This window comes from Oncorhynchus keta, chromosome 10 (genome assembly GCF_023373465.1).
Source record: "Oncorhynchus keta strain PuntledgeMale-10-30-2019 chromosome 10, Oket_V2, whole genome shotgun sequence".
Taxonomy (NCBI): Eukaryota; Metazoa; Chordata; class Actinopteri; order Salmoniformes; family Salmonidae; genus Oncorhynchus; species Oncorhynchus keta.
Window position 1 is genome coordinate 47,257,301 of NC_068430.1, and position 19,266 is coordinate 47,276,566.

A 19,266-nucleotide genomic window follows, 5' to 3' on the forward strand; every position below is an offset into this window, starting at 1 on the left:
AGCCTGTCTGAATGCAAACCAGATCCGATGAGCAACAAGAACGACGACAGCTGAACTCAACAGAGTAGAAAGACGGCGGTCCCACACAGACTTGCACAGTTCAGTCATTCATTTGAAGGGTGCCTTCGGACAAAACCGTTTGCTGTTCACGCTCAGCGTCGAAAAACTTAGAGGTAAATATAGTGTGAACTTTTCAAGGTAATTTACAAAAAATAGTCCATGTGTTCTACAGTGTTGTCAAGTTGCACAGAATTGCATGGAGCTTTTTTCCTTAGTTGTTTGTGGTTACTGACAATAACACTCATTATACTTTCTACAGCAGGGTTGGGGAGTAACTGATTACATTTGGAAAAACTACATGATTTCTTCTTGGATACTTTTAAATTCAGAAAGGATGTTTGCTGAACAAAATTATGACACTTTCAGTATTCTCAATTACATTCAATTCAGCATTGAAAAAAGGTGCAATGTTAAAGTGCCAATCAGCAGTCGAAACAATAACAAACTGAACTCCCTGTGCCTGTTTTGGTAAAAAGCTGAGGGATGGTGCTGGAGAAATGTAACCACTCTCAATTTCATAGACAGAGCTATGAATTGACTCATTCCAATTGGCTCATTCATCCTCCTTCTCTCCCCTGTAATTATTACGTAGGTCGTTGCTGTAAATTTTACCTGGTAAAATAAAATAAAAAAATACAAATAAATTAATGCAAAGGCTGACCATCCATGATATAAAAATTATAGTTTTGTTTTTAGGCCATACAGTGTTTGTTTACATATACTTTTACTGACAAGCATTGGAGTAAAACAATTCAATACTTTGGGTTCTTATGGAGTACGACAGTTGAACTTAGTTCATGAGGCATTTACAAGATATATTCTCCAAGAATCAATTGGTACATATCATTAACTCACAAGTCCAAAAATGGATGTAGCAAACTGCAGATTGCCCCTTTAAGGCCTAGATTCAATCAGTTGAAGTGTTTAAGGGCAATAACCTACAACCGCATCCCTGACGTTTTTGCAGTATCGGAGGTAGAATAGAGCTCGGCTACATGATCTGAGCCCGACGGGCCCTGACATTATACATCGGGTTAGGGCGGGGTAGGGCCTGTTTTTCCATCAATAACTAAAGTACGGGCAGGCCTCAGGTATCACTAAATTGATCACAAAAATGTTTAAGCTGAGCCATTTGCTCGTGCTCTGCTGCACAGTACAGTCACATCTAGGTAATATCATAACATTGTGTCAGATGTGCTCCAATCTCATCAAATATAAAACAGGAGAGATTATTTTACAGAAAATAATCATGTTCCTTGAGTTTTGTCAGAGTTTCGAGCGATGAAAAGTAGCTAACAGCTAACTACTCTCTTGTGTCTTTTCATTGAGCAGAGCAACCCAAGAAGAGCAATTACCATGGTTACTCAGTCTCAGAGCCACAATAAACAGATCAAGCTGTGCGCAAGGAGCGAGTGACAGACAGAGAGAAGCAGCTAATAGATTTACTAAGGAGGCAGTTATTTTGGGTTTTGGGGAGGGCCAGCCTGAGCTTTGGGGGCATGGTTAGGGCTCGGGCTTTAAATTCATGCCTGTGCAGTGCTCTGAGTTGGTGATCAACTGCTCTTGTGATCATCACGAAGCCACAGCCCTCCCACTTGATAGACATAGAACGAGAAAGTGCCTTAATCGATGTCCATGTCATCGGTGCCTGGGGAGCAGGTGTTGTTGGGGTGTTAACTTCCTTGCTCAAGGGCAGAACGGAGGATTTTTCCACCTTGCCGGCTCAGGAATTCAAACCAGCGACCTTTCAGTTACTAGCAGCCAATGGCAATGTCTGCTTTAGGTATAATGCCAGGAGCTCTAACGCAGTTCCACCTCTGACACCGTCAAAACATCAGCTATGTGGATGTCGGCTAAAGCAGATCTGATTGAATCGGGCCCTAAGTTTGTTCCACCTGAGCAAGTCTGACCACAAGTCAAAGACCACTATGACACACCAGGTGCATTTGATGGATGCTTCTTGTATTCTTCTAATGCCTCTGAAGGGGAAAGTAATCAGATTATGTTACTAATTACCATTTTGGAGAGGTAACTAGTAACTGTAATGGATTACATTTAGAAAGTAACCTACCCAACCCTGATCTACAGTAACATTAATTGAATTCAAATTAAAAAAGCAATAACTCCACTTTAGAGGGGAAATCTGCAGTAAAAAATGTAACCACTCTCAAATTCGTATGTACATACCCCAACCAGCAGCCATGGATTACAGGCAACATACTCACTGGAATAAAAGGTAGAGGTGCCACTTTCAAGGAGCGGGACTCTAACCCGGAAGCTTATAAGAAATCCCGCTATGCCCTCCGACGAACAATCAAACAGGCAAAGCGTCAATACAGGACTAAGATTGAATCATACTACACCGACTCAAACGCTCATCGGATGTGGCAGGGCTTGCAAACTATTACAGACTACAAAGCGAAGCACAGCCACGAGCTGCCCATTGACACGAGCCTACCAGACAAGCTAAATTACGTCTATGCTCGCTTTGAGGCAAGTAACACTTTTTTGTCATTTTTGTCTCATGCATTAGAGCATCAGTTGTTCCATATGACTGGGTGATCACGCTCTCCCTAGCCGATGTGAGTAAGACCTTTAAACAGGTCCACATTCACAAGGCCGCAGGGCCAGATGGATTACCAGGACGTGTACTCTGACCACGCGCTAACCAACTGGCAAGTGTCTTCACTAACTTGTTCAACCTGTTGCTGACTGAGTCTGTAATACCAACATGTTTCAAGCAGACCACCATAGTCCCTGTGCCCAAGAATGCTAAGGTAACCTGCCTAAATGACTACCGACCAGTAGCACTCATGTCTGTAGCCATGAAGTGCTTTGAAAGGCTGGTCATGGCTCACATCAACACCATTATCCCAGAAACCGTAGACCCACTCCAATTTGCATACTGCCCCAACAGATCCACAGATGATGCAAGCTATATTGCACTCAACACTGCCTTTCCTATCTGGACAAAAGGAACACCTATGTGAGAATGTTATTCATTGACGACAGCTCAACATTCAACACCATAGTATCCTCAAAGCTCATCACTAAGCTATGGTCCCTGGGACTAAACACCTCCCTCTGCAACTGGATCCTGGACTTGACGGGCCGCCCCCAGGTGGTAAGGATAGGTAGTAACAACACATTCGCCACACTGATCCTCAACACGAGGGCCCCTGAGGGGTGTGTGCTCAGTCCCCTCCTGTACTCCCTGTTTACTCATGACTGCATGGCCAAACACCACTCCAACACCATCATCAAGTTTGCCAAAGACACAACAGTGGTAGGCCTGATCACCGACAACGATGAGACAGCCTGTAGGAAGGAGATCAGAGACCTGGCAATGTGGTGCCAGGACAACAACCTCTCCCTCAACATGATCAAGACAAAGGAGATGATTGTGGACAACAGGAAAAGGAGGACTGAGCACGCCCCCATTCTCATCGACGAGGCTGTAATGGAGCAGGTTGAGAGCTTCAAGTTCCTTGGTGTCCACATCACCAACAAACTATCTTGGTCCAAAGACCCCAAGACAAATGTGAAGAGGGCACAAAAACATCTATTCCCCCTCAGGAGACTGAAATAATTAATTAATTAAGTAATTAATTAGCATTTTATTGCATGACATAAATATTTGATACATCAGAAAAGCATACCTTAATATTTGGTACAGAAACCTTTGTTTGCAATTACAGAGATCATACGTTTCCTGTAGTTCTTGACCAGGTTTGCACACACTGCAGCAGGGATTTTGGCCCACTCCTCCATGCAGATAATATATAAAGTGAATATATAAAGTGAAATAAACAATAAAAATTACAGTAAACATCACACATATAGAAGTTTCAAAACAATAAAGACATTACAAATGTCATATTATATATATATACAGTGTTTTAACAATGTACAAATGGTAAAGGACACAAGATAAAATAAACAAGCATAGATATGGGTTGTATTTACAATGGTGTGTGTTCTTCACTGGTTGCCCTTTTCTCGTGGCAACAGGTCACAAATCTTGCTGCTGTGATGGCACACTGTGGAATTTCACCCAGTAGATATGGGAGTTTTTCAAAATTGGATTTGTTTTCGAATTCTTTGTGGATCTGTGTAATCTGAGGGAAATATGTCTCTCTAATATGGTCATACATTGTTTATTATCTATGCATAGTCAGCTTAACCGTACCTACATGTACATATTACCTCCATTACCTCGACTAACAGGTGCCCCTCACATTGACTCGGTACCGGTACCCCCTGTATATAGCCTCGCTATTGTTATTCTACTGCTGATGTTTAATTATTTGTTACTTCTCTTCGTCTATTTTTTACTCAACACTTATAATTTATATTATACACGCGTTTCGCATGTGACAAATACAATTTGATTTAATTTTGATTTGAAATTCATAGACACACACTAACGGTCCAAAGTTTTAGAAAAACCTACTCAATTCAAGAGTTTTTCTTTATTTTTATTTTTTTTCCATTTTTTTTTTCTACATTGTAGAATAATAGTGAAGACATCACAACTATGAAATAACACATGGAATCATGTATTAACCAAAAGTGTTTTAAAAAAGTGTTAAACAAATCAAAATATATTTTATATTTGAGATTCTTCAAAGTAGCCACCCTTTGCCTTGATAACAGCTTTGCACACTGTTTTGGGTCATTGTCCTGTTGAAAAACAAATGATAGTCCCACTAAGCCCAAACCAGCTGGGATGACATATTGCTGCATAACGCTGTGGTTGCCATTCTGGTTAAGTGTGCCTTGAATTCTAAATAAATCACAGACAGTGTCACCAGCAAAGCACCCCTCACCATAACACCTCCTCCTCCATGCTTTACGGTGGGAACCACACATGGGGAGATCATCCGTTCACCCGCACCATCTCCGTTCACCCGCACCGCGTCTCACAAAGACACATCGGTTGGAACCTGAAATCTCCAATTTGGACTCCAGACGAAAGGACAATGTCCACCGGTCTAATGTCCGTTGCTCGTGTTTCTTGGCGCAAGCAAGTCTCTTCTTCTTATTGGTGTCCTTTCTTAGTGGTCTCTTTGCAGCAATTCGACCATGAAGGCCTGATTCACACAGTCTCCTCTGAACCATTGATGTTGAGATGTGTCTGTAACTTGAAATCTGTGAAGCATTGATTTGGGCTGCAATTTCTGCGGCTGGTAACGAATTAACTTATCCTCTGCAGCAGAGGCTCAATCAGAAATCAACTTTACGTTTCTATAGCACAATCTCTAATGCTTCGGTGATTAAGATTGAATAGAGTCTTGAACTCATGAGGCATTAAAATTTGGAGTCGTTCCATGAAATGAGTGCCTTTTTGTTTCCCTTTGATATTTTAAGTAGAAATTGTGTCACAAGTTCCGGACTTGTCTCCGTGCCTTTGTGCTGTTTGATGGTACTTGGCTACCTGCCAAACTTTTCAGATTTAATTTAAATCTGCATTTAACACATTTATGTACACTTAGTTTTTCCCTTGCTCAACGTTTTTAATTCAACTATTTCACACCGGATGCTTTATCTGAACATGGTTCTACAGGACCTACACCAGCCGAAAAAGCTAAGTAGTAACATTAACACTACGCCATTTAATTGCAGTCCATGTACTCATAATATACAGGAGAACTATCGCCTTTTGGTGAGGATAGCCGTGTTGAAAGCCCAGCTTCAAATGCAATCATTAGGTAAGGGTTATTTAAGTGTAGGAAAGGATGAAACAGCTTGTTATCTGAAAAAGTACAGATATTACTTTAAATCCCCCCGCACAGTCCCCGCAGCCGGACAATTTTCTCAAGGCTTCTTGAAAGAAATGCTGTCGGCATGCTCAGCCAATATAAACTTTCAACCGCCGAAGCCTCCCACCATTAGCTCTGACAAATGGAAAACCCTAGTCATTGGCGACTCCATTACCCGCAATATTAGACTTTAAAAAAGTCATCCAGCGATCACACACCTTTTACCAGGGGGCAGGGCTTCCGACGTTAAGGCTAATCTGAAGAAGGCTAAAACTGGCGAGTGTAGAGAGTATGGGGATATTGTTATCCATGTCGGCACCAACGATGTTCGGATTACAAAAAGAAAACCAGCCCTGTCACAGACCAGGATGTCTTGCTCCCAGGCAGACTAAATCACTTTTTTGCCTGCTTTGAGGACAATACAGTGCCACTGACACGGCCCGCAACCAAAACATGCAGACTCTCCTTCACTGCAGCCGACGTGAGTAAAACATTTAAACGTGTTAACCCTCGCAAGCCTGCAGGCCCAGACGGCATCCCCAGCCGCATCCTCAGAGTATGCGCAGACCAGCTGGCTGGTGTGTTTACGGACATATTAAATCAATCCTTATCCCAGTCTGCTGTTCCCACATGCTTCAAGAGGGCCACCATTGTCCCTGTTCCCAAGAAAGCTATGGTAACTGAGCTAAACAACAACCGGCCCGTAGCACTCACTTCCGTCATCATGAAGTGCTTTGAGAGACTAGTCAAGGACCATATCCCCTCCACCCTACCTGACACCCTAGACCCACTCCAATTTGCTTACCGCCCAAATAGGTCCACAGACGATGCAATCTCAACCACACTGCATACTGCCCTAACCCATCTGGGCAAGAGGAATACCTCTATGTGAGAATGCTGTTCATCGACTACAGCTCAGCATTTAACACCACAGTACCCTCCAAACTCGTCAACAAGCTTGAGACCCTGGGTCTCGACCCCACCCTGTGCAACTGGGTACTGGACTTCCTGACGGGCCGCCCCCAGGTGGTGAGGGAAGGTAACAAGATCTCCACCCCGCTGATCCTCAACACTGGGGCCCCACAAGGGTGCGTTCTGAGCCCTCTCCTTTACTCCCTGTTCACCCACGACTGCGTGGCCATGCACGTCTCCAACCCAATCATCAAGTTTGTGGACTACAGTGGTATGCTTGATTACCAACGACGACAAGACGGCCTACAGGGAGGAGGTGAGGGCCCTCGGAATGTGGTGTCAGGAAAATAACCTCACACTCAACGTCAACAAAACTAAGGAGTACTTCAGGAAACAGCAGAGGGAGCACCCCCCTATCCACATCGATGGGACAGTAGTGGAGAGGGTAGTACGTTTTAAGTTCCTCTGCGTACACATCACAGACAAATTGAATTGGTCCACCCACACAGACAGCGTTGTGAAGAAGGCACAGCTGAAGAAATTCGGCTTGTCACCAAAAGCACTCAAACTTCTACAGATGCACAATCGAGAGCATCCTGTTGGGCTGTATCACCTCCTGGTACGGCAACTGCTCCGCCCACAACCGTAAGGCTCCCCAGAGGGTAGTGAGGTCTGCACAACGCATCACCGGGGCAAACTACCTGCCCTCCAGGACACATACACCACCCGATGTCACAGGAAGGCCATAAAGATCATCAAGGACAACATCCAACCGAGCCACTGTCTGGGCTCAAACTCCAGGTAAGTGGTGTCTGCCACTAGCACAGTCAGTTTAGTCAGCTCACCTATCCCCATTGAAACCGTTTCTGTGCCTCGATCTAGGTTGAGCAAAACTAAACATGGCGGTGTTCTCCTTAGCAATCTCACTGGAATAAAGACCTCCTCTATTCCTGTCATTATTGAAAGCGATTGTGATCTCTCACATCTCAAAATAGGACTAATTCATGTTAGATCCCTCAATTCCAAGGCAGTTAAAGTCAATGAACTAATCACTGATCATAATCTTGATGTGATTGGCCTGACTGAAACATGGCTCAAGTCTGATGAATTTACTGTGTTAACCTCTCTAGGGTAGGGAGCAGCATTCGGAATTTTAGATGAAAAGCATGCTCAAATCTAACGGCCTGCTACTCGGGCCGAGAAGATATGATATGCATATAACTGGTAGATTTGGATAGAAAACACACTAAAGTTTCCAAAAATGTTAAAATAATGTCTGTGAGTATAACAGAACTGATTAAGCAGGCGAAAATCTGAGAAAAATCGATTCAGGAAGTACTTTTTTGTTTTGTTTTGTAGGTTTCTATTCAATGCCATTACAGTATCCATTGACTTAGGACTCCATTTGCAGTTCCTATGCCTTCCACTAGATGTCCATAGATGTCCTATGCCTTCCACTAGACTACAGTCATTAGAAATCGTTTCAGGCTTGTATTCTTATAAATGAGGGAGTAAGACCAGTCTGAACGAGTGGACCCTAATGTGACGCAGAGTTTTTTCAGGCGCATGTGCATTTCTTGTTTACCTTTTATATTGACAACATTATTGTCAGGCTGAAATATTATAGATCATTTAGGCTAAAAAAAACAACCTGAGGATTGAATATAAACATCGTTTGACATGTTTCTATGAACTTTACGGATACAATTTGGATTTTTTGTCTGATTGTTTTGACTGAGTTTGAGCCTGTGGATTACTGAAGAAAATGTGCTAACAAAACGGAGGTTTTTGGATATAAAGAGATTTCATCGAACAAAAGGAACATTTATTGAGTAAATGAATGTCTTCTGATTGCCACCATATGAAGATAATCAAAGGTAAGTGATTCATTTTATCTCTATTTCTGAGTTTTGTAATGCTTCTGCTTGGCTGGTTACTGTTTGTAATAACTTGTCAACTGGGCTATGTTCTGGGCTAGGTATGTTCTGGGCTAGGTATGCTTTTGCCGAAAAGCATTTCATAAATATGACACTGTGGTTGGTTTAACGAGAAGTTAATCTTTAAACCTATGTAAAATATGTTTTGTTTTCTGAATTTTTATAATGAGCATTTCTGTAATTGAATTTGGCGCTCTGCAACCTCACTGGGCCAGATGGGACGCTAGCATCCCACATACCCTAGAGAGGTTAAATGAGGCCTCCTGGTTACACTAGTGACCATATCCCCTGCATATCCCGTAAATGCGGAGGTGTTGCTAACATTTAAGACAGTATATTTGCCATTTACCCCCCAAAAAGATGACTGCGTTTTTCTATTTTTAGCTTCTAGTCATGAAATATATGCAGCCTACTCAATCACTTTTTATAGTTACTGTTTAGAGGCCTTCTGGGCCATATACAGTGTTCCTCACGGAGTTCCCTGAATTCCTGTCAGACCCTGTTGTCATGGCAGATAATATAAAACATTTTGGTGACTTTAAGATCCACATGGAAAAGTCCAGAGCCACTCCAAAAGGCTTTCGGAGCCATCATCGACTCAGTAGGTTTTGTCCAACATGTCTCTGGACCTACTTATTGCCACAGTCAAAACCTGGATCTAGTATTGTCCCATGGAATACATATTGTGGATCTAAATGTTGTTCCTCATAATCCTGGACTATCGGACCCCACTCTTATTACGTTTGCAATCACAACAAATAGTCTGCTCAGACCCCAACCAAGGATCAACAAAAGCTGTGCTATAAATTCTCAGACAACCAAAAGATTCCTAGATGCCCTTACAGACTCCCTCCACCTACCCAAGGACGTCAGAGTACAAAAATCGTTTAATCACCTAACTGAGGATCTAAATTGAACCTTGTGTAATACCCTAGATGCAGTCGCATCCCTAAAAACATAAATAATTTGTCACAAGAAATTTGATCCCTGGTCTACAGAAAATACAGGGCCCTGAAGCATTCTTCCAGAAAATTGGAATGGAAATCGCGCTCCACCAAACTGGATACTTCCGTCTAGCTTGGAAAGACAGTACAATGCGATATTGCTGCTCGATCATCCGATTTTTCCAAACTAATTGAGGAGAATAAGAACAATATTTTTTTAAATTATACTGTCACAAAACTAAATCAAAAGCAGGATTCCCCAAGAGAGGATGCCTTTCACTTCAGCAGTGATGAATTTATGAACTTCTTCGATGAAAAGATCATGATCATTAGAAAGCAAATTATGGACTCCTCTTTGAATCTGCGTATTTCTCCAAAACTCAGGTGTCCTGAGTGTACAGAACTGCCAGAACCTAGGATCAATGGAGACACTAAAGTGTTTTAAATTCTGTATCTCTAAACACATTCATGAAAACAGTTATGGCCTCTAAACTTTCAAGCTGCATTCTGAACCCTATAACAACTAAACCACTGAAAGAGCTACTTCCTGTAATAAATGGCTCCCTATCCACCGGATGTGTACCAAACTCACTAATAGTGACAGTAACAAAGCCTCCCTTGAAAAAGTCAAACCAAATGTACAAATCTTTCGGCCTATATTTAATCTCCCATTCCTCTCAAAATTTTGGAAAAAGCTGTTACGCAGCAACTCACAGCCTTCCTGAAGACAAATAATGTATGCGTGACACTTCAGTCTGGTATTAGACCCCATCAGAGCACTGAGACTGCACTTGTGAAGGTGGTAAATGACCTTTTAATGGCGTCAGACCAGTGGTCTGCATCTTTGCTCGTGCTCCTAGACCTTAGTGCTGCTATTGACACCATCGATCACCACATTATTTCGGAGAGATTGTAAACCCTAATTGGTCTACATGGACAAGTTCTTGCCTTGTTTAGATCTTATCTGTTGAAAATATATCAGTTTGTCTCTGTAGATGGTTTGTCCTCGGACAAATCAATTGTGTGTTTCGACGCCCCTGAAGGTTCTGTTTTTGGACCAATATTTTTTTCACTATATATTCTACCTCTTGGTGACGTCTGTCATGACGTTGGCCTGGGGGTAGGTTTATGACAGTCATAAATACCTCTTCCTGCCTTTTTCCTCTCTCTACCCTACTTGATGTGACATTTGAAAATCCCTTGGTTAACATAGAGTTTCTGGGAACATCAGAAGGTGGGGGGAAATGAACTATATTCTGGTAATCCGACCAATTGAACATATGCAGTGGTACTTAATGAATATGATGTCAGTTCGGTTGTCATCTGAGACATTCTCATCGATAATAGAATGACAAACTCTACTGTGGAAAGTCTGCACATTGTAGTTATCGGATTCACATGGAATTGTTGTTCAATTTAAATGTTTGAATATAAAATTATTGGTGAAGAGATTAAATGTAATTTTAGCTTCCAAATGAGATATTTTGGTTTTCATAAGGTTAGGGCTCTGCTCAATCAGTGGCCCGCCCCTGTGAAGAGACATGGTTATAAAACTTTTCAAACACACCCTTCTCGCTCCACTATATAAAGCCTTGATGAAAATTTAACCTCCTGTTCCAAGTACGTGAGGTCTGCAGACTCTGCGTTAAAAGGATTAACATGTCAACTACAGAACTAAGCCAACCTCCGCGTGAGATTTGGTTGCGAATAGTATGAACTTTGAACTCTTATTCACTACAGAAGTGTGTCACTGGAATTTCATAATTCCTATTAATTATACATGAATTAAATCACTCAGTCTATTTAAAAGAATTTGTAAGATTCCTATTTGCATAAAATAGACAGAGACCAGTCTTATAAAAATGAGATATAATAGTATTTATTCTCGGAGCGCGCTGTCATGTAACCACGAATAACAGTTTATATACAAAATGTGACATCATAGGTTATAAAACGTTTTTCCTACTATCAACCAGGACCCAACAAGTTGAAAAGTTCATTCCAAACCACTAGCTCGCTCAGTCCAGACACACACTTATCTATTAACTTCTGGAATCTTCACCTTCACCCATCACTATTTAGAAGACAGTTTCAGATAATGGAAAACCCAGGAAAACACTCTCTGCCTTATCTAAACATCCCAGAGCTAAGTTGAGTCGGTTCAACCATAGGTTAACGACCCTTTTTGCTTACTTAAAAATCCACAATTCCAGTCTTCTCCAACCTGGCTGGAATGGTATTTATTTTATTTAATTACCCCCTGTTTCATGCTCCACAATCCCTTCCTTATGAATTAATATTATTAATCAGATATAATAAAACAGAGGATAAGGTTCATTAGTTAAAGTTCTATTTGTCGTCCTTAACGTAGGAGACTCTGCTAGCTAGCCAACAGCTAACAGCTAACAGCTAGCCAACGTCTACTGAATAGAACTCAACAACCCGGTCGCATTCACAGGTAGTATCACATTTTCATTTCATTTCATTACAGTACAACGGTTTGATTTGTTTGATCGTAGCTAGCTACATAGCTAGCTACATAGCCGTCTTTGTATCAAAGATAATTGTGTAGTCTAGAGCGATTTTCTAGGTTAGCTAGCCAGCTATTGTCGTTCTTTTAACGCAACGTAACGTAAACAACACTGCTAGCTAGCCAGCTAGCCCCGAATAGCAGCACTGCAGAAACTATTACACTCAACGGAACGACTTGATTAGTGTAGTGTCAACAACGCAGCTACTGCCAGCTAGCCTACTTCAGCAGTACTGTATCATTTTAATCATTTTAGTCAATAAGATTCTTGCTACGTAAGCTTAACTTTCTGAACATTCGAGACGTGTAGTCCACTTGTCATTCCAATCTCCTTTGCATTAGCGTAGCCTCTTCTGTAGCCTGTCAACTATGTGTCTGTCTATCCCTGTTCTCTCCTCTCTGCACAGACCATACAAACGCTCCACACCGCGTGGCCGCGGCCACCTAATCTGGTGGTCCCAGCGCGCACGACCCACGTGGAGTTCCAGGTCTCCGGTAGCCTCTGGAACTGCCGATCTGCGGCCAACAAGGCAGAGTTCATCTCAGCCTATGCCTCCCTCCAGTCCCTCGACTTCTTGGCACTGACGGAAACATGGATCACCACAGACAACACTGCTACTCCTACTGCTCTCTCTTCGTCCGCCCACGTGTTCTCGCACACCCCGAGAGCTTCTGGTCAGCGGGGTGGTGGCACCGGGATCCTCATCTCTCCCAAGTGGTCATTCTCTCTTTCTCCCCTCACCCATCTGTCTATCGCCTCCTTTGAATTCCATGCTGTCACAGTTACCAGCCCTTTCAAGCTTAACATCCTTATCATTTATCGCCCTCCAGGTTCCCTCGGAGAGTTCATCAATGAGCTTGATACCTTGATAAGCTCCTTTCCTGAGGACGGCTCACCTCTCACAGTGCTGGGCGACTTTAACCTCCCCACGTCTACCTTTGACTCATTCCTCTCTGCCTCCTTCTTTCCACTCCTCTCCTCTTTTGACCTCACCCTCTCACCTTCCCCCCCTACTCACAAGGCAGGCAATTCGCTCGACCTCATCTTTACTAGATGCTGTTCTTCCACTAACCTCATTGCAACTCCCCTCCAAGTCTCCGACCACTACCTTGTATCCTTTTCCCTCTCGCTCTCATCTAACACCTCCCACACTGCCCCTACTCGGATGGTATCGCGCCGTCCCAACCTTCGCTCTCTCTCCCCCGCTACTCTCTCCTCTTCCATCCTATCATCTCTTCCCTCTGCTCATACCTTCTCCAACCTATCTCCTGATTCTGCCTCCTCAACCCTCCTCTCCTCCCTTTCTGCATCCTTTGACTCTCTATGTCCCCTATCCTCCAGGCCGGCGCGGTCCTCCCCTCCCGCCCCGTGGCTCGACGACTCATTGCGAGCTCACAGAACAGGGCTCCGGGCAGCTGAGCGGAAATGGAGGAAAACTCGCCTCCCTGCGGACCTGGCATCCTTTCACTCCCTCCTCTCTACATTTTCCTCCTCTGTCTCTGCTGCTAAAGCCATTTTCTACCACTCTGAATTCCAAGCATCTGCCTCTAACCCTAGGAAGCTCTTTGCCACCTTCTCCTCACTCCTGAATCCTCCTCCCCCTCCCCCCCCTCCTCCCTCTCTGCAGATGACTTCGTCAACCATTTTGAAAAGAAGGTCGACGACATCCGATCCTCGTTTGCTAAGTGAAACGGCACCGCTGGTTCTGCTCACACTGCCCTACCCTGTGCTCTGACCTCTTTCTCCCCTCTCTCTCCAGATGAAATCTCGCGTCTTGTGACGGCCGGCCGCCCAACAACCTGCCCGCTTGACCCTATCCCCTCCTCTCTTCTCCAGACCATTTCCGGAGACCTTCTCCCTTACCTCACCTCGCTCATCAACTCATCCCTGACCGCTGGCTACGTCCCTTCCGTCCTCAAGAGAGCGAGAGTTGCACCCCTTCTGAAAAAACCTACACTCAATCCCTCCGATGTCAACAACTACAGACCAGTATCCCTTCTTTCTTTTCTCTCCAAAACTCTTGAACGTGCCGTCCTTGGCCAGCTCTCCCGCTATCTCTCTCTGAATGACCTTCTTGATCCAAATCAGTCAGGTTTCAAGACTAGTCATTCAACTGAGACTGCTCTTCTCTCTGTATCACGGAGGCGCTCCGCACCGCTAAAGCTAACTCTCTCTCCTCTGCTCTCATCCTTCTAGACCTATCGGCTGCCTTCGATACTGTGAACCATCAGATCCTCCTCTCCACCCTCTCCGAGTTGGGCATCTCCGGCGCGGCCCACGCTTGGATTGCGTCCTACCTGACAGGTCACTCCTACCAGGTGGCGTGGCGAGAATCTGTCTCCTCACCACGCGCTCTCACCACTGGTGTCCCCCAGGGCTCTGTTCTAGGCCCTCTCCTATTCTCGCTATACACCAAGTCACTTGGCTCTGTCATAACCTCACATGGTCTCTCCTATCATTGCTATGCAGACGACACACAATTAATCTTCTCCTTTCCCCCATCTGATGACCAGGTGGCGAATCGCATCTCTGCATGTCTGGCAGACATATCAGTGTGGATGACGGATCACCACCTCAAGCTGAACCTCGGCAAGACGGAGCTGCTCTTCCTCCCGGGAAGGACTGCCCGTTCCATGATCTCGCCATCACGGTTGACAACTCCATTGTGTCCTCCTCCCAGAGCGCTAAGAACCTTGGCGTGATCCTGGACAACACCCTGTCGTTCTCAACTAACATCAAGGCGGTGGCCCGTTCCTGTAGGTTCATGCTCTACAACATCCGCAGAGTACGACCCTGCCTCACACAGGAAGCGGCGCAGGTCCTAATCCAGGCACTTGTCATCTCCCGTCTGGACTACTGCAACTCGCTGTTGGCTGGGCTCCCTGCCTGTGCCATTAAACCCCTACAACTCATCCAGAACGCCGCAGCCCGTCTGGTGTTCAACCTTCCCAAGTTCTCTCACGTCACCCCGCTCCTCCGCTCTCTCCACTGGCTTCCAGTTGAAGCTCGCATCTGCTACAAGACCATGGTGCTTGCCTACGGAGCTGTGAGGGGAACGGCACCTCAGTACCTCCAGGCTCTGATCAGGCCCTACACCCAAACAAGGGCACTGCGTTCATCCACCTCTGGCCTGCTCGCCTCCCTACCACTGAGGAAGTACAGTTCCCGCTCAGCCCAGTCAAAACTGTTCGCTGCTCTGGCCCCCCAATGGTGGAACAAACTCCCTCACGACGCCAGGACAGCGGAGTCAATCACCACCTTCCGGAGACACCTGAAACCCCACCTCTTTAAGGAATACCTAGGATAGGATAAGTAATCCTTCTCACCCCCACCCCCCCCTTTAAGATTTAGATGCACTATTGTAAAGTGACTATTCTACTGGATGTCATAAGGTGAATGCACCAATTTGTAAGTCGCTCTGGATAAGAGCGTCTGCTAAATGACTTAAATGTAAATGTTAAATTTAAATTGTAGATATTGTTTCGTCATTATTCATGAAATTCCTAACAAGTGATACCTCCTAGCCGTTGAGTTAGCAACAGCAGCTGCAAACGTGGGCTAGGAAAGAACAGACAGAGTATCCCGTCTACTACACAACAACGTTACTACAACGTATTCAATTTACTACCAGAGACATTCTTCAAAGGACAAAGGACTCGGTTGGGCAACACAGACTTCCATCTACCACCAACCTACCGAATCGCAGCTCAGAGTAAATATTTATAATTTAGAATACATAAGATACTGTATTTACGATAGCACAGCTTCTCCCTTTGTTTCTCAGTCTTCCTGCTATATTTCATTCAAACCCAGCCCCCTTTTCTTTTGTGTAACCAGCTGTCATATCTGTTCTGCCCGCTAGGGACGTTTTCCTTTATGACTCAATTTGTAATCAAGGTATGATTCATTCTGTGTATATGTAATTTTCTGTGATAGGTTAGCCAGGGTTTGTGAAGATAACCAAGAATTTACAACTTTCAGATGAGACTGAATTAAGGTGACGATTAATATTAACTGCTATTGATGTAAAATATTACTAGGTCTTTAAGAGTTTATTCGGAAGATAACAGCTCTATAAATATTATTTTGTGGTGCCCCGGCTCTCTAGTTAATTACATTTACATAATTAGCTCAATCAGGTAATATTAATTACGGAGAAAGGATTTTATAGAATAGCATGTCATATCACTTAATCCGGCATAGCCAAAGACACGTCATTCGGAAACACAATGTCAACATTCACTGCTATGCGAATAACACACAGCTATTCATTTCGATGAAACATGGTGAAGCCCCAAAATTGCCTACCCCGGAAGCCTGTGTTTCAGACATAAGGAAGTGGATGGCGGCAAAATGTTACTTTTAAACTCGGACAAACAAAGATGGTAGTTCTAGGTCCCAAGAAACAAAGAGATCTTCTGTTGGACCTGACAATCTAATCTTGATGGTTGAACAGTCATCTAAAATAAAACTGTGAAGGAACTCAGCGTTACTCTGGACCCTGATCTCTCTTTTGACGAAAACATCAAGAATATTTCACAGACAGCTTTTTTTTCTATTTTTTTCTATATTCATAACAAAAATCACAAACTAAACTAACATAAAAACTAATCCATGCTTTTGTCACTTCTAGATTAGACTACCTCAATGCTCTACTCTCCGGCTACCAGAGAGCACCAAATAAATTTCAGTTAGTGCTAAACACGGCTGAGCCAGCTAAGCAGAGACAACAAGGGTGGTTTGTCTCTCCTACTGGCTATGGAACCCTGAGCTGTTCACCGGATGTGCTACAGTACCTTGTCCGGGACCTTCTCTCTCTCTCTCTCTCTCTCTCTCTCTCTCTCTCTCTCTCTCTCTCTCTCTCTCTCTCTCTCTCTCTCTCTCTCTCTCTCTCTCTCTCTCTCTCTCTCTCTTCCGCACCTGCTGTATCAACCTATGAATGACCCTGCTGGTCGTCTATGAACGTTTGAACATCTTGAAGAACAATCTGGCCTTAATGGCCATGTACTATCTCGACCCGGCACAGACAGAAGAGGACTGGGCATACCCCTCAGAGTCTGGTTCCTCTCTAGGTTTCTTCCTAGGTTCCTGCCTTTCTAGGGAGTTTTTCCTTGACACCGTGATTCTACATCTGCATTACTTGCTGTTTGGGGTTTTAGGCTGAGTTTTTGTGTAGCACTTTGTGACATCTGCTGATGTAAATACTTTTGATTGATTGGTTTTAAAAGCCTTTTATATTAAATGAAGTGCCCTTTAACAATGTGACTCACCACCTGGATTCTGTCTTATGTAGCAACATTTGAATTGATGTTTTTACATAAAAGTAGAGACTAGGGCCTCCCGGGTGGCGCAGTGGTTAAGGGCGCTGTACTGCATCGTAACTGGTTGCGACCGGGAGGTCCGTGGGGCGATGCACAATTGGCCTAGCGTCGCCCGGGTTAGGGAGGGCTTGGTCGGTAGGGGTGTCCTTGTCTCATCGCGCACCAGCGACTCCTGTGGCGGGCTGGGCGCAGTGTGCGCTAGCCAAGGTGGCCAGGTGCACTGTGTTTTCTCCGGTGCATTAGTGCGGCTGGCTTCCGGGTTGGATGCGCACTGTGTTAAGAAGCAGTGCAGCTTGGTTGGGTTGTGTATTGGAGGACGCATGACTTTCAGCCTTCGTCTCCCCCGAGCCCGTACGGGAGTTGTAGCGATGAGACAAGATAGTAGCTACTACAACAATTGGATACCACGAAAAAGGGGTAAAAAAAATAAAAAAAATAAAACAAGTAGAGACAGAGCTACAAAATTGTATTTCATACACTGCATTTGAGGAACCAATGGGAAAGTAATTCTGCTTTGAAAGTTGATCAACTTGTAAACTCACTTTTGATAAAATCGCCTTTCAATGTTTTGGTACTACCATTGGAGAGCCCTTCTTTGTCTACACCCATTCAGCAGTGTTCACACCCTCTTAAGCCTTAGCCCCACCTATCTCTTTAAGGGTTGATCCAAGCATTCTGTACTAACTTGCCAGCTTACTTCATCTAAGAGAGAGAGAACAACTCATTGAACAACTCATTGAACATTACTCATTCTAGCAGAGCTAGTTAAGCTGTTATGTTTTCCAGGGCGTTGGTGACATTAACTATGCTGTCAGATTGTCCGTTCATAAATTCAGAGCGCACACTGGAAGCTCTGGCCAATAAGTAGGGTTGTTACGAAAGCTCTGACCTCACAACGACAGACAAGCACCCAAGCTAACTGGCTAACATTGGCTAGCTACTTCCAGACACATAATGAGAGAACACCCCATTCTGACCATTTTACTCCCCCTAGCAGAGCTGGTTAGGCAGTTTTCATGTTATACAGAGCGTTGGTGACTGTAACTGTGCTGCTGGCAACAATTTAATTACGCTTTGTTGCCGACATTTACTGACACCGGACAAATTCAACGGGTGTTGATCTTAAAAAATGGTATCAGTTATTCTGCACTCTGGCACACTAAGACGAGAGTCTTTTGTTGAGAAATATAGCTAGATAACTAGCGAGGTAAACAATGAATCCAGCCAGCCAGCTAACATTAGCTAGTTAGCTAACAGTACACTAACTTGAAATGAAAATACTTTGTCAAAATTAGAGTGGAGTCTTTTGTTAAGACATGTAGCTAGCTAAACAATGGACCATAATCAAAACTCATGACGTTACAACCCTGCATGAATCTGCAGGTAGCTAACCAACCAGATTTTATGCCTATAACTAGTCAAGCAAATGTGTCTGAGATACAAAGAATAAGATCATGCATAATGTTAGTTAGCGACCCAGCCAGCTAGCGTTAGCTAGCTAACAATACCCCTTGAAATGAAACCACTTGCTGTCAAAATGAGAAACGTGCAATTTCTCAAAATGTAGCTATCTAGACTATCTTACCAGTATACATCACGGTTGGACACATCTCCTGTCTGATGCCATCCATAGTTGCCCTTAGTTTGATGACATAATCCAAACTGGTGTTTTCTCCATCTCTTTAGCTATCATACTCGAATTCCACTGATTTCGAAACTCACTCCTCCAGAAAGTGGAGAGCATACACATAACGTTAGCTTGCTAACAGTACACTTTCACTTGACATTAGGTTTATGCA

At 43.9% G+C, this 19,266-nt stretch overlaps 1 protein-coding gene across 1 annotated transcript in view; it reads left to right on the top strand.

The window, feature by feature from the left end:
• LOC118362064 (protein disulfide isomerase Creld1) overlaps positions 1-19,266 on the top strand; it is a 27,735-nt gene continuing 8,469 nt past the window's right edge. The window contains exon 1 of the mRNA XM_035742269.2: positions 1-173. The gene's annotated coding sequence lies outside the window, so the exon portion shown is untranslated. The remainder of the gene's footprint in view (positions 174-19,266) is intronic.